This window comes from Anopheles merus, chromosome 3R (assembly GCF_017562075.2).
Source record: "Anopheles merus strain MAF chromosome 3R, AmerM5.1, whole genome shotgun sequence".
Classification (NCBI taxonomy): domain Eukaryota; kingdom Metazoa; phylum Arthropoda; class Insecta; order Diptera; family Culicidae; genus Anopheles; species Anopheles merus.
Window position 1 is genome coordinate 26,042,875 of NC_054084.1, and position 13,813 is coordinate 26,056,687.

The window sequence follows — 13,813 nt, forward strand, 5'->3', positions numbered from 1 at the left end:
ATGTATGTGCGTGTGCGTTTTTGTGATTTTCTTTTCTTTTTTTTTGCATGCGAGTTTTTCTTGCATTGCTTTTGCGTGTCTCCTTTTCCTGTGTGTGCCTCTGCACGAAGGAAGGCAAGAAAATTATGGAAAGGACATATACACGGCACTACACACACACACACATACTCACTGCCTGCCTGTACGTGAATCAATCTATTTTGGTCATGAATAATATCAAACAACTCTCTGTCGTGCGGGGTTCGGCGCATTGACAACCCGCCGACCGGTGGTATAAATAAAACATTTAATATCGCACTGTAGCGTGATTAGGTAGCCATGGGGTATGGGTAATTGCTTTGTTTATGGTATGGAAATGCGCCGCAATTGGGCGTTCCGATTGGGCTGGAGTGGGGGAGAAATCATTTGTTTGTCATAGAGCTTGAACGAATCAGTTCGATACATACAATATTCTGCCTAAGTTCGAGTTCTTTCGTTTGTTTTTTGGACGCAAAGCTCGAAAACACTGTCAAGGTTTGGTTGCAAAACAACCCTGATCGACCAATTATGCATCATAAAGAGTCCAGTTGTACAAAAATAAACGTAGACTTCCAGGGTAAAGGCCCACTTGACAAACAAAGTATCAAAATGTATGCTGTCCAGATGACTCTTAGAACTGTCTAAGTATCTACGTGCGGCTAGCCAAAACGTGACCAGACAGTTCATTATTCGTTCCTTCGTCTAATCGACCTACAATTCGCAAAAACTTGCCTAAGCAGTGCTTTATTTGTCCGTACATTCATTACTCTGTAATCGACGGGCGATTCACAGAAAAGCTATCTGAGAAGTTCATCGTTGAAGCGTTCTTTTTTTTCTATTCGTTCGAACATTTCGTAAAAACCTGTCTGGGTAGTTAATTATTCAATCGTTCATCCGTTCGAGAAGCCATCTCAAGTACTGACATAAAAAAGACGATCGTCTCCAAAAACAACTTTGGTAAACGCAGGTAGTCCTTTGACTTAAAAAACTGGACGTACTGGCCAATTATTGATCATTTTTAACGTCTCTAATTCCGTTTGTTAAGGACATTATTGAGATGACAAAGGCTTGTTACGTTAAATATAATTGAAATATTCATTCCTGAACCTCGTACCTACTCAACATACTAACCAGTTCTTGCTCATGGTTTCCCAACTCTACTCTTGTTTAGATTCAGTAAAAATTGAAGTAAGTAAAACTGTATTAAATCAATATAGTTTATAATTCCAACTAATCTTTTCATCTCAACCGAGAGAGAATCTAGACCCAAGGTCAATCCAGATCCTGGCATACGCTGATGATCCGCACTAAATCCGCCCAGAATCGTCGTTCGGAGTCGTTAGGAGTCGTCGGAGTCATCCGGAGTCGTCCGGAGTCGTTCGGAATCGGAGTTGATCGGAGTCAACAGGACCCTTGTGCTTGTGATCAGACATTTCCTTTCCGGACAACTCCGGACGACTCCAGAAGACTCCGAACGACTCCAGGCGACTCCAGACAAGTTCGAACGACTCCGGACGACTCCGGATAACTCCGACGACTCCTAACGACTCCGAACGACTCCGGACGAATCCGAACGACTCCGAACGATTCCGGATGACTTCGACTCCGAACGACTCCGGGCGACTCCGAACGACTAAGGGCGACTCCGGACGGCTCCGGACGACTCCGATTCTGGGCGGATTTAGTGCGGATCATCGACCAAGGGATCGAGCAGGCCACATAGATCCTCGAATTGGATATGAACGAGACAAAGACCAAACTGATGGTGGCAACATCAGCAGACCTATCAATAAATCATCAGAACCTGCGTAGGCATGACGTACAGATAAATGAACTCACTTTCGAAGTCGTCCCAGAATTCACCTATCTAGGGTCAAATGTCAGCAACGACAATAGCATGATAGCTGAGTTGCGCGCAAGGATGCTGGCTGCCAACCGGCCGTTCTACTGCCTGAAAAACAAGTTCACCTCAAATAACCTGTTGCGACGGACGAAGCTGGGACTATTACTATATAGTACCAGTACTCACATACGCCTCTGAGCCATGGACACTGTCCAAATCTGACGAAACCCTCTTAGCCGCGTTTTAGGCCGTCCACAAGGACAGAGAAGGCGTGGTAGGCCCAAGTAGAGGTAGCAAAATGGCATAGAGGCATCCGCCATTAAGGCCGGGATAACGGACTGGCAGACGAAGGCGTGAGACCGTGAGCGGTTTCGGACACTCCTGAGGCAGGCCAAGACCGCAAAGCGGTTGTAGAGCCGGATAAGTAAGTAAGTAATAATCGTTTCATCTCTTTATTGTCCATAATAAAAAAGTATTGCAACACAAAAACAACTACCCAAAACTCTACTTGATTCAAACAATCTAAAAATAGATTGATGCAGAAATAATTTACATAAGGCAAAAAAAATTACATTTGTATTTTGTAATTTATGTAAGGATATTTCATATTTTTTGGATAATATATTGAGTGTACCGTACAATGAATATGTCTTTAATAATAATCAATATCTAATATATGCAAGAACGTGTTTACAACATGCAGGAAGCCTTTGGTTTTGGTAGTATTTTACCAGAACCTTGCAATAAAATATTAAAAATAACATAACCTTGCCGTGAACTTAAAAAAAAAAAATTAACACTTAAGAGCAATAACTTTTGCAAACAACCACAGATTTTCTATTGCACCACGCATCTGACAACAGCCGACAAATTGGCCATTGAAGGCAAAGGTGGCGGAAATTATCCTCCCAAAACCCGCCCCCAGTCTCGGCCAAAAAAACGAAAAACAAATTTCCTGCCATTGATACACGCTTAGCACCGTTTTACAGCATCCTCCTTCTCTGCTGAAGTGGGTGCTGATACAACCCGCCCACCCGGTCTCTAAGCCGTTCCATCACTAAATTATCCTGCTCACTTTCGGCAAGGGCATGGACACGCGGGGTAGCGAGGACTGCATGTCGGATGCCGTGCCCTGGAGATTGCGCTCATCCGGTCACCTGTTGTCGGTTGACGACCGCGTATCCGGTTACCGCACAAGCAGCTTCGGGGCCGTCTTCGTCGACGGTGAAAGACGGTGTGACAAGAAAGTAAAACCATGCAGCAGCAGCAGCAGCACGGCGAACTCTTATACGACACTAATAAACCGATCAAACTTTGTCACCTTGCGAGTGCCGGTCGAAGGGCATCTATCAGGGGGGTGGAATCTGTGCATGGTGGTATCTGTTCACCAACACACATGGTCTCAGCCACTTGGCGCCTTTCCGGTTGTGTGGAATTGATTTTGCGCTTCGCTGAGCGAAGTTTTGTGCTTCGCCGAAAGGAGGAAAAACAACTTTTCGTCCGAAGTGTGTTGATGATTTGTTGTTTTTCGATAACAGTTTACAGATGTTCCATTTTTGCTTCTGCTACCTGCTCCTACAAAGCGCATAAAAACTATGCCAGCAGCAGCAACGAAGCACATGTGTAGTTGATATCCCAAAAAAGGTATGTATGTATAATCATTTTCGTATCACATTTGTTTCGTTGTTGCCTCGTTGCAGACTAAAAAACGAAGAAAAACGAACCGTTTTTGGGTACGTGCATCGATGATTACGGGCACCGTTGGGCACGGGGCAGATCGAATCACAATTTCGGTTCGGTTGCACGCGTTTCAAGCGTCACAGCTATATACTATTTCGCAATGCGCTGCGATTTCGCAATACGCGTGTGGCGTGCGTTTCGAATTTTCCCACGAAAATCGCTCGACCGCAAATAACGAGCCGATCATGATGATGATGCTGCTGATGTGGGTGAAGGGTGGACAAATCTGGCAAGGGGGCTTGCACTTGTGTGATATGAAACACTATGAAGCTTGCGAAGGAAAAGCCTTACATTTTTCCAATCCCCAACCACACCCCCTCCCCTTTTGCCAACCCTTTGCTGACCTAGGTGCAAAATGGGTGTGTTCGTCTCCGTGCCGTACGTCGTCGTGGTGCCATAAATTGACTCTCTCTCTCTCTCTCTCTCTCTCTCTCTCTCTCTCTCTCTCTCTCTCTCTCTCTCTCACCCACTCTCTGCCTCTTTTGGTGGCCTTCCACCACCCCGTCACCTTGGTGGCTGGGTACAACGATTGGCAAGTTTGACAGATTTGAAATGGATCCATCATCCAATAGAAGCGAGAGGGAGAGACAGAGAGAGCTAGAGGCACACAATCAACCCGGCCGCCCTACAGCAGCTTGAAGCCTTCGGCAGTAAGCAGCTACTTGTAGCCGGAGCCATTTATAGACACCCAGCCCTTCTCCGGACTTGTTCGGCAAGGGCTGACACTGTCGCGCACTCGTGTAAATGCCGTTTTTGTACCGTTTTGTGCCCCTCGCCCCTCCCTAAACTACCCCGCCGCCCCGTGAAACAAATGCACGATCGAAAAAGCTTTGCAGCTAATTGAAAACCGAGACTCGTCGTCGTCGTCGTCGTCAGGCCGACGGATCTTGGAGCTTCCGATGGAGGAAAGCAAGGAAAGCAGAACCATATGATGGGCATGGCTGCCGCAGTGAAATACGCTTTCCAAATCTGGCTCATTTCTTTTCCACCATCAGTGTAACGGTGGTGGTGGTGGTGGTGATGGTTTTTCGGGAGAACTGTTTGCGGAAATGTGTACCCTTCACAGCGCCAATGGGCTGGAAATTAGTGAAATGAAACTATTCACGGCACTGTGTGCGAACACATCAAAGCGATTCGGAATAAGCTTGCAAGCCTCGCTGCCTCCGAAAACCCCGCTTTCTCTATATGAATGAGGTAAAGGATTTTCATCTCAACGTCCCGGGAAAAGTGATGATGGAAACGATCATTGGAACTGAAAGTGGTGGACGGATATTTAGCCACTAACATCTATAATCAAAATCTAGCTCATCTACACTCAAACACAGAAGCTTATGTGTGGGTGGGGAAGTTGCCAATTAGAAAATTCCAGCTCAACCAAAAGTTGCCGGTGTGTTGAAATATTTTTTTCCACACAATAAAATGTTCAAATTTTCGTTCCAAGGCCAACTACACTCCTCCAGAATAAAAAAGGGCATGAAGGAATTGCATACTAATCAATAACCAATGCGGAGAGTTTTGTTGCGCAAAAGTTTTGCAGCCCAACAACTGCACCAACACAGCTAAACTAGCTGCAAGCCGACCAACGACCAAGCTTGCAGAAAGGCAAATAAAAAATAAAAATTTGTTCCTTGTTTTTTTTTCTTATCAAAAACAAAACTGTAAAAAAAACAACCACACATACATTTAAAAAAAACATGGCGTCGGCTGCTGATATAGAGCCAGCTTTGAGTTAAACTTTTCGTACTTTTAGATTATTTTCTTTTCAATTTTTCGTTAAGGTTGCTTTAGACCTTGCGTGAAAGTGAACGTGAACATTTGGTTATTTTGCTTTATTTAAATCAAATTTTATCAGAATTTGGCTTATCATACACCAAAAGAAAGAAGATTCAATTTCCCATCTATCTAAATTATAAAAAATATTGAATTAATGAATTAAATCCATTTCCTTTTGATTCCCCGCTGACCATCATTATTTTCACTGTGAGCAAAGCGGGGAATCACAAGGAAATGGATTCAATTTATTAATTCAATATTTTTCATAATTTAGATAGTTAGGGTATTGAATATCCTTTCTTTCGGTGTACCAAAAGCCAAATTATGATAAAAATGACATGAAATATAGCAGAAAACCCCAAAAATTTCACGTTCAATTTCACTGGGGCTCTAACACGTGCTTTACGTGGAAAGAACGGTAGGAAAAGTTAAAAGCATGTGTACTTGATTGAATTAAATATTCTATCCTTTGCCAGCCACAGGCGTCACCATCGAAATGGAGCAAATATAAAGAAGTCAGCATCAAAATTCAACCAAAAATTAAATTACATACAAAAAACACGAGGTAAAAAACTCATCCACAGCGGGTTGCAGGCATGGCCAGCAGATGGAAGCATCCGCGCCTTTACACAAATTAAGATAATTTACCGTGGAAAACCTCCCCTCCCCCCTCTTTCTTTGCCCCCGATACCTTTGGCGAGTCAATTTTTCCGCCCCATAAATATCGTTTCACAAAATATTTACCCAAAACTAAATTTAGTCACTCCGTGGTACGTCCAGGTTAGGTCCAAAAATTAGCCGTCCAGCGAGATACGCACAATAAAAAGGCACACTTTATCGCCGTCCCTTTGGAACGGGGAGAGGGGGAGGGGAGAGCCCTCGGATAGCAGAAAGCAGATGAAAGATACCAACCCACCCACCCACACACATACAAAACCAGATCCCGAGACCCTTCAGATAACTTGTTTGCACAACTTTCAGTCGTCCAAGTGAGTGTGTGTGTTGCGTGACAAAATGGCAATCATTAATAATGCGTAATTTTTAGTCCCCCACGTAACTTTGCAAAGTTTTCAAACGAAGTGCACGAAAATAAAGAATGATTAGGAAATTTCCTAATTTATCGCCCCGCTGGCCTTGAATTACTTCAGCGAGCAGAGGCGTACGGCGTGAAAAATGAATCATTTCCGACTCATACCACTAGCAATAGTGTTATCCTCCCAGGCATATGCATTTCGGTCGTGTTGGCCGGTAGCGCCGGATGAGCACTCACCCCCCGGATTTGCGCGACAGGGATGCAAATTGAAATAATTTATGGCCACATTTTGCTAATTGCAATTGCAAGCGTGCAACGAAAGCGTCACAGCGACGGCGGCGTCGGCGACGGCACTGTCGCATGAAACCTTTTCATGCTTTCTAATCAAAAACAGGGCCACACACACACACACACACGGGAAGACGGGGGGATGCAATTTTTCATGCCAAATCCGGTATGGTAAAGATATCAATTTGCTAGAGGAAAAGCAAAGCAAAAATTGCCCCCGCTTAGAGTAAGATGAGTAATCGCACCACCGTTGTCGGATCGGCGTGACGTCATCCGTGCACAGATTTTGTGCATTTGGTGTGCCTCGTGCCGCCAAACCACAAACCACCAACCACTGCCTCGTGCATTAAAATGCGATAGTAAAACAAACTGTGTAAAAAAAAACACAGCATACACAACCCACCCAGTCAACCGCACAAACCACCAACACCCGCCACCCACGGGATGCATTTAGCACCTGCGCTTGCGTTTAAATGCGACGCGCGCGCGCCAAAAAGATGCAGGTGCATTCAATACATCGTGTTCGTGCTCGAAGGGAGGGGAGGGGGATTTTTTATATGCTCTTTACGCTGTGCAAAAAGTAGAAATGAAGAGAAAAGTGCATGAAACTGATATTTTTAATTCATCAATGTTAACCGCTAGCTGCTGCAACAGTGTGTTGATGCTCGTTCCAGTCGCAGAAAACGAAAACCACACCAAGTGTAAGGGGCGGTTCTGTACCCCTCAGCGCAATTCAATGTATAATGCATTCAGATTTCAGTCTGATTGGGTAGTCTTATAACGTGATGATTGTGGTTGATGCTGCTCAACTGATATTGGAACGTATCTAATAGTATGCAGCAGTGTTTAACTTGTTCAAGATTGAATTACATTGAAATAGAAGATCTTATCAGCCGATAGCTGCATGATCACTTCATCGTGAGCTTTTGCTTTTATACATCATAGAGGAAGTTCTTAACTATAATTATTGAGAGCTTTTTAAATCACTCAATAAATCACCTCAAGCAGCAGTTCACAGGAGACATGTTTTATTTGAATCTCTTTAGCCAAAACATCTTGAAGCTCTTCAGAACTACGCCCCAAACCCCTGCCTAACCTTTTCCAAGCGTATAACACAGCCAGCGCCAAACGCTGACGCTAGCCAGAAATGGGTGATCAACCCGATCAAGATCAGGTTAGTTTTAAAATAAAATTCCTTTCCCTTTGCAAACAAAAATAAAACCCAAAAAAAACCCTCACACCACGTCACTCGCAGCGTCGGCTTAAACGGCTTTAAATACAGCAAAACGGTTTATATTAATAAACGATTTCTGGGCGGCCAGGTAGCGGCCCGACTGGTGTGCGGCAGTCGAAGTACGAAGTGCGATGCGTATCCCGCAAAATGCAATTGAGGTGGCCGTGAGTTGGTAATGCAAATGTAGCCAACACACATCGCACCATCGCCGCAACAGCACCTGCCCGAGAGCGTGTCTGTTTGTGTGTGTGCGGTTTCGGTGCGGCGTTCAAACCACTTTAGGAAACCGATGTTTGTTTGTTGATTTTAACTGGACGTTTCCAACACTTCGATGCACTCTGGTTTTTTACACCGAAGGATAATAAGTGTAGTTTACGCAAATAAATCGTTGCTACCTTATGGAGAAAGAGAAGGCGAGAGCGTGCGGTACCAACGTGCAATGTTCGCCGTGTCCACGTTTTGCGTAACCGAAGTTAGTAACACCTCCTTCTTGCTGAGGTGAGCGCATCAGGGACGCTTGACGCGACATTAAATACGCAAAAGCGTTGTTATTTCAGACCGTTAAAGCGCGCCCCCTGGAAGTCTAAGCAACACTTGTCTTAATCTGCCCGGCTAACAGGGCACATGAATAATTAAGCTCGATCAAACACGCAAGCGGGCTCGTCCTGCTGTTCTGGGGCTGTTGTTTTGCAGCGTGGATTGCTTGGATCCTTACCATTTAAAGTTTGGTTCTTTGCGGTATGAATATTGCATTAGGATTATATGGCCTTAGAGCCTGGGAAAGCAGAGCGGAGTCTTTATTTCCTTACTCCGAATGCTAATGCCTATTGGTTTATGATTCCTGAAAGGTTGAGCAGGGAAAGCAAAAAAAGTACAAAAGAACAACACACTTTTGGAAGGCTTTCAAGAGGTAGAGTTCGTCTTGGAAGGGCCTCTTTTGTGGAAAGGTGTTTGCATGAAGATGTAACTACGTTTTATTCTATTGTCTTTTTCATGGGAAGAACTTGATCCGCTTTAAGGATAGTTTGAGGTAGTTTTTAGACGATCCATATTAACACTAGAAATACCCACGCTATCCTGTTTTCTAATGTCCAGGCTCGGCACTTGTCACTTTTGGAGAACTTCTGGTCTCACGCACTAGACTTCTCGCACGTAGTGACTTCAAGTGACCATTCTTGGCGCGTGTTCTCGATTGTCGACTTGACCATGTGTCTGGCCAATCTAGAAGACACACAAACTGTCACACACATTGGCACCAATGCACAAACAAACGAACGAACTCTACAACAACAACAACAACGATCGTCACGTTTCTTCACGCACGCGACTGTCCCACTTTGCCGTGGCACACAAGACACTTGGGCAGACCAAGTCGAAGCGAAAGGAAAAACTGACCTACACACACAGATACACACACAGTCACACACAGCTGGTTGCTTTGATGATCGATGATGTACGGTGGACGTTCCACTCGTCGTCTAGCGCGCGCATAAAACCTACTACGGCCTACTACGTCCAAGGTGGCCCTCGAATGGAGCAGATGGACCGAAAATACATCTACACAACACCAAGGATGTAGTGTTACCGGTGTATGTTGTGACCGGACCTAGTGCTGCTGGGGCTGGTGCTACTGCTACTGCTGCTGCTCCTGCTGCCAGACGAGTGTTGAATGCGAATGAACCAGAATGTGTGCGTCCGAACCAACGGTGCTGCTGATGTTGAATGGATGAACCCACCCGCTGATTCGCTCTTGGTGAACGTTGAAGGGCCCTACCCCAAAAACCCCCGTGCTTGACAGTGTCAAACAGACCCCCTTTTCAACCCCTAACAGAGATGCATGTGTGGGTCTCTTTCGCTCAATCTCGCACCTTGTCTATATAGGTTACGCGAAGGTTCTGAGAAGACAACCTTGAGAGCGGAAACATGCCAGAGATTGCTCTCTCGCTCTCTCGCTGCAATAGGGCACCGTTGAGAGCATACGGGGTGAGAGAGATCAACTCTGAGCATACCAGCAAGATATGGAGAGAGTATACGCACACACGCGGCTCGGCATCATCGTGTATCGCATGATTAATCCCCAAAGCCAACCCTGACAACCACACTAGACCATTTTAGCCATCGCATCGTACACACACCCCTGTGTGAAGCAGAAGACGAAGGTACACCGACGATGCCCGTCCCAGAGGAATCTAAGGAAAAAAAAAAACGGAGGGCTCGCCATTTCTATGAAAAAGGTAGCACCATCATCACCGTTAATGGTCACTCCCGAGTGGAAATGGTAATCCAACCAGCTCTCGAGCCTTACCCGAAAGCAAAGAGAACTAAAACTAATCCACCAGCAGCTCCAAAAAAGCGCGGGCTCACATGGATTTTTAAAGTGTAAGTTCCACTTTTTTGAAAGGATGGCTATGTTTTGAAGTACAGTGTAATCTCCCATTCTCCCAGATGACATCCGGCCCAGATCCTTCACAAATGGTTACTGTTTACACAGAAAACATCCCCTTTACTCGCTATTTTGCATCTGTTGGAGAGAGCGAAAAAAAAAACAAGCAAAGTCTCCAGCTTCAGCCGACTGTTGCAAGGTAAACACAGTAGGCCGTGGAGCTTTTATTTATCTTTGCTTCGACATCTCGCACCAAGCTCGCGGTGGCGTCTGTGTATGTCTGTGCCTTACTACATCTCCAAGTATACCATGATTTGGGTGCGCTCCTTCACGTACGGCAACCTTCGGCAAAATCGCCCCTGAGGATGACGGTGCGCACAGACATTTGCCGAGATCTCGGCATCGAATCTCACAGCGAGCTCAAGATCCTTCACAAGATAGACGTTTCAAAACGCATACATACACAAAACACACGTGAGCTGCTACCACTTCCACGAGCACATCAGCACACTAATCTGCATCGAGGATCGCGTCCCCATATGCCTCCTGTAAAACTACTTTTTACAACACCAACATCGCTTGTTGGTCCACTGATAAGCCCTGGGGGAGTCAGATCTCGCGTCGAAGCAAACCCTTGGGATGTGAACTGTATTCTCGCGTATCATCAAACGCCCTAAAACAATAATAACACACACAAAGAGGGTTTACACGGGCTGTGTCGCATCATGGCATAAGTGTGAATCAGACCGAACACGCACCTTTTTAATCTTCAAACAACACCCTCCTGGAAGGGTGACGCAGTGTAATTTGTGAACTGTAAAAGTACAGGACACACACACAGAATTTACGACCGTCCGGCTTGTTGGGCCGGTGTTCGTCTGTATGCCTCGACCGCCTACTGCTCTCTGCAGTGTTTTTGCTACGTGTAATGTGTGTTCGCTGGTTTGCTTCTCTTCGGTGTCTCTTCTTCCTCATTCCTAGCACTTGTTTACACTTCTCGCGCACGTCACTACCAAACCAAAGTCTCTGCCGTCAAGAGATGCTCTGCTAGAACTGTCGCGCGATCACAGTTTCGTAACCACCTGTTTTTTGTGTCTTCTATTTGTGCTCAGAAAAAGAATCAAGATGTTGGAAGGGGTTATAGTAGACACGCACGCACCATGCATCACCACAGCAGACTACTGCAGCTACCAAAAAAAACCGTTCCCTTGATACAAGTTCCAACAAGAAGCACTCAGTTACCATGACAACGAGCGCACTTGCTGCACCGCACCACTGCTCGGTTAACTCCTGGTTGGTCGTCTGGCAGCCTCTGACAGCCCTCCCATGGCTTCCAAACCGATAGCGGCCGATTGATAAGGAGGTCACATACCACCACCACACACACTCAAACATATCTTGCTGCTTCCTATGGTGACCTTTTGGGGGGGAAGGAGAGTGCGAAGAAGATGAGAGGAGCTCAGCTACAACAACAAAACTAGGTCTCGCCTGCCAATTGCATGCGAATCTTGGTATCGAATTTTCTTCAAAGAAGAATATTGCTGACAAGATAAACAAAATTTAACTCAAACTGTCAAAAGTTGTTTGCAGTCCTCGAGCGAACTCCCCGTCTCTTGCCGATTCTTCAACAATAGACACGCAAATGATGCGGCAAGCAAATCCTTCCAAAACAACCTCACAGCTACGTGGAGATCACGGTAGGCGGCGCCTAGGGCGAGAGAGGTCGCTCCGGTTGCTAGGTCGCGGGCCTGATTGCGCGGGAGCAAACATCAGCACATACATACACATCCACAGCAAACAGCAGCAGCAGCCGCAGCCCAGCTCTTGACCTGGGATTTGGATAAGCCATCCCCTATACTTCCTCCTCTTCCAAAAAACACCCCACCCCCTATCCTAAACAGAAACAACAAAAGCTACAAAACGTATCACAATTCCCGGGGATGATGATTGCGCTCCATTGCTCGCGCGAAACGCGGACAGCACACACAAACAGCACCGTTTTACTGTGTTGTTGCTGCTGCTTTCTTTACCGTTCTCCTCGCCTTGCCAATATTATTGTTTGCATTCTTTTCCTACACTTCGGCGCGCAGAAGGGAACAAGCAGAGGAGAGGGTTGGTGCTAAGATGGCAATGGTGGGGTGTGTTCCACTGACGCTTGTTCACTGACCTCCACCAAAGTCTCTCTGCCCCAACCGACCAACCAACCAACCGACCAACCAACCGACCAACCCCCGTTTTGGGGCCCCTGCACACATACGCACGCACACACACGACTACACATACACACACACACACGAATTGTACGTGCGCTCTCGCGGTTCGCTCTCGCACCGGAGCCGTGGAATGATCCGTTAGCGCCCAGCACACCTGAGCAAAGGTGCACAACAAAACTCACTTTTTTTTGCTTCCACAGACACACACAAACACACACACACGCGCGCGAGATGCAGCTTCCTTCGAGTTTGGGAGCTGCTTGGGGGGTGAGGGATGTACGAAGAATAGGCAGTGCCTGCCTTGGTTGCAAGATGATCTAAAGCTGATGAGCCAACGACACCACTGTGTAGCACACACATACGCACACGCACGCACACACAGGAGAGATCCCAGGATGCGCGTCGTCGCCTTCGCGGATGCTAAACGTTTCTGGCGAGCCTTGGCGCTACACCACGTACGCGTTGCTGCTGCTGCTGCTGGAGCGCACGGCTGCCCTTGCGTTCGGTTTGTGTGATGCGCGAGAAGACACACACAGCGTACGTCAACGGGGCCCAGCGAGCTGCGGGAGAGAGATGATAACCGGATCTCCCGCCCAAGAGTATGGAGGAACCGAACACGAAAGAAACAACCAGCCGCAGCTATAAGAGCGAACTACGCGCACGCACTACAGTGGGTAGTGCAATTGTGGGGTTAGAGTGGTTTGCCGCACGAGCAAGCTGTTGCGTTTACAGCGGTTTTGGGATATTCAAAGTCGTCCGTATCTGTTAAAACTCGCTAGACAAGCATGAGCTATTTTATGTGCAAAAAATAGTAATAATTTTAATAAATATTGCAAAACAATAACAACATTTACACACATTTACCACACTGTCACGTCCAACTCACATGACCGCACAGTTTTTATGCAACTTTTTTTAAGGAGTTGTTGTTGTTGCTCACCTGCCCCCAAAAAGAGAGTGCGCGAGAAAACGGCGAGACGGTTGAATGTGTGCAGCCGGCCATTTTAAATGGTAAACTGCTCCCCGCCCGGGAGACCGGGGGAGAATTCCGGGGAGCAAAATCCACCCTGTGTTAGCGAGAGACTGAAAACAACCCCCCTTTGGCGCCTTGCATCCTCCCCACCAAACACTCTCACAATGTTGGCCCGCGCTTTCTCTCTCTTGGGAGCGCGCGCACGGATTCTCTCTCTCGCGATATTTTAATATTGTTGTTATTTTTTGTTTTCTTCAAAATAAACACAGTGCGTCTCGTTTGACGGCGCTACATGGGGGTAGGTGAAGTGGGAAA

General features: G+C 46.3%; 1 protein-coding gene across 7 annotated transcripts in view; it reads right to left on the reverse strand.

Annotated features, from left to right (window-relative positions):
* The window catches only part of LOC121595616 (1-phosphatidylinositol 4,5-bisphosphate phosphodiesterase classes I and II), a 93,803-nt gene extending 80,828 nt beyond the window's left edge, over positions 1 to 12,975 (reverse strand). For 2 of the 7 annotated variants that reach the window (XM_041919705.1, XM_041919700.1), the window contains exon 1: positions 12,708 to 12,975. The gene's annotated coding sequence lies outside the window, so the exon portion shown is untranslated. Of the gene's footprint in view, positions 1 to 9,000; positions 9,494 to 9,514; positions 9,723 to 12,707 lie in introns of those variants that run through there. The other 5 variants (XM_041919704.1, XM_041919702.1, XM_041919703.1 and 2 more) reach the window with 5 other exon arrangements.
* Positions 12,976 to 13,813: the final 838 nt, after the last annotated feature.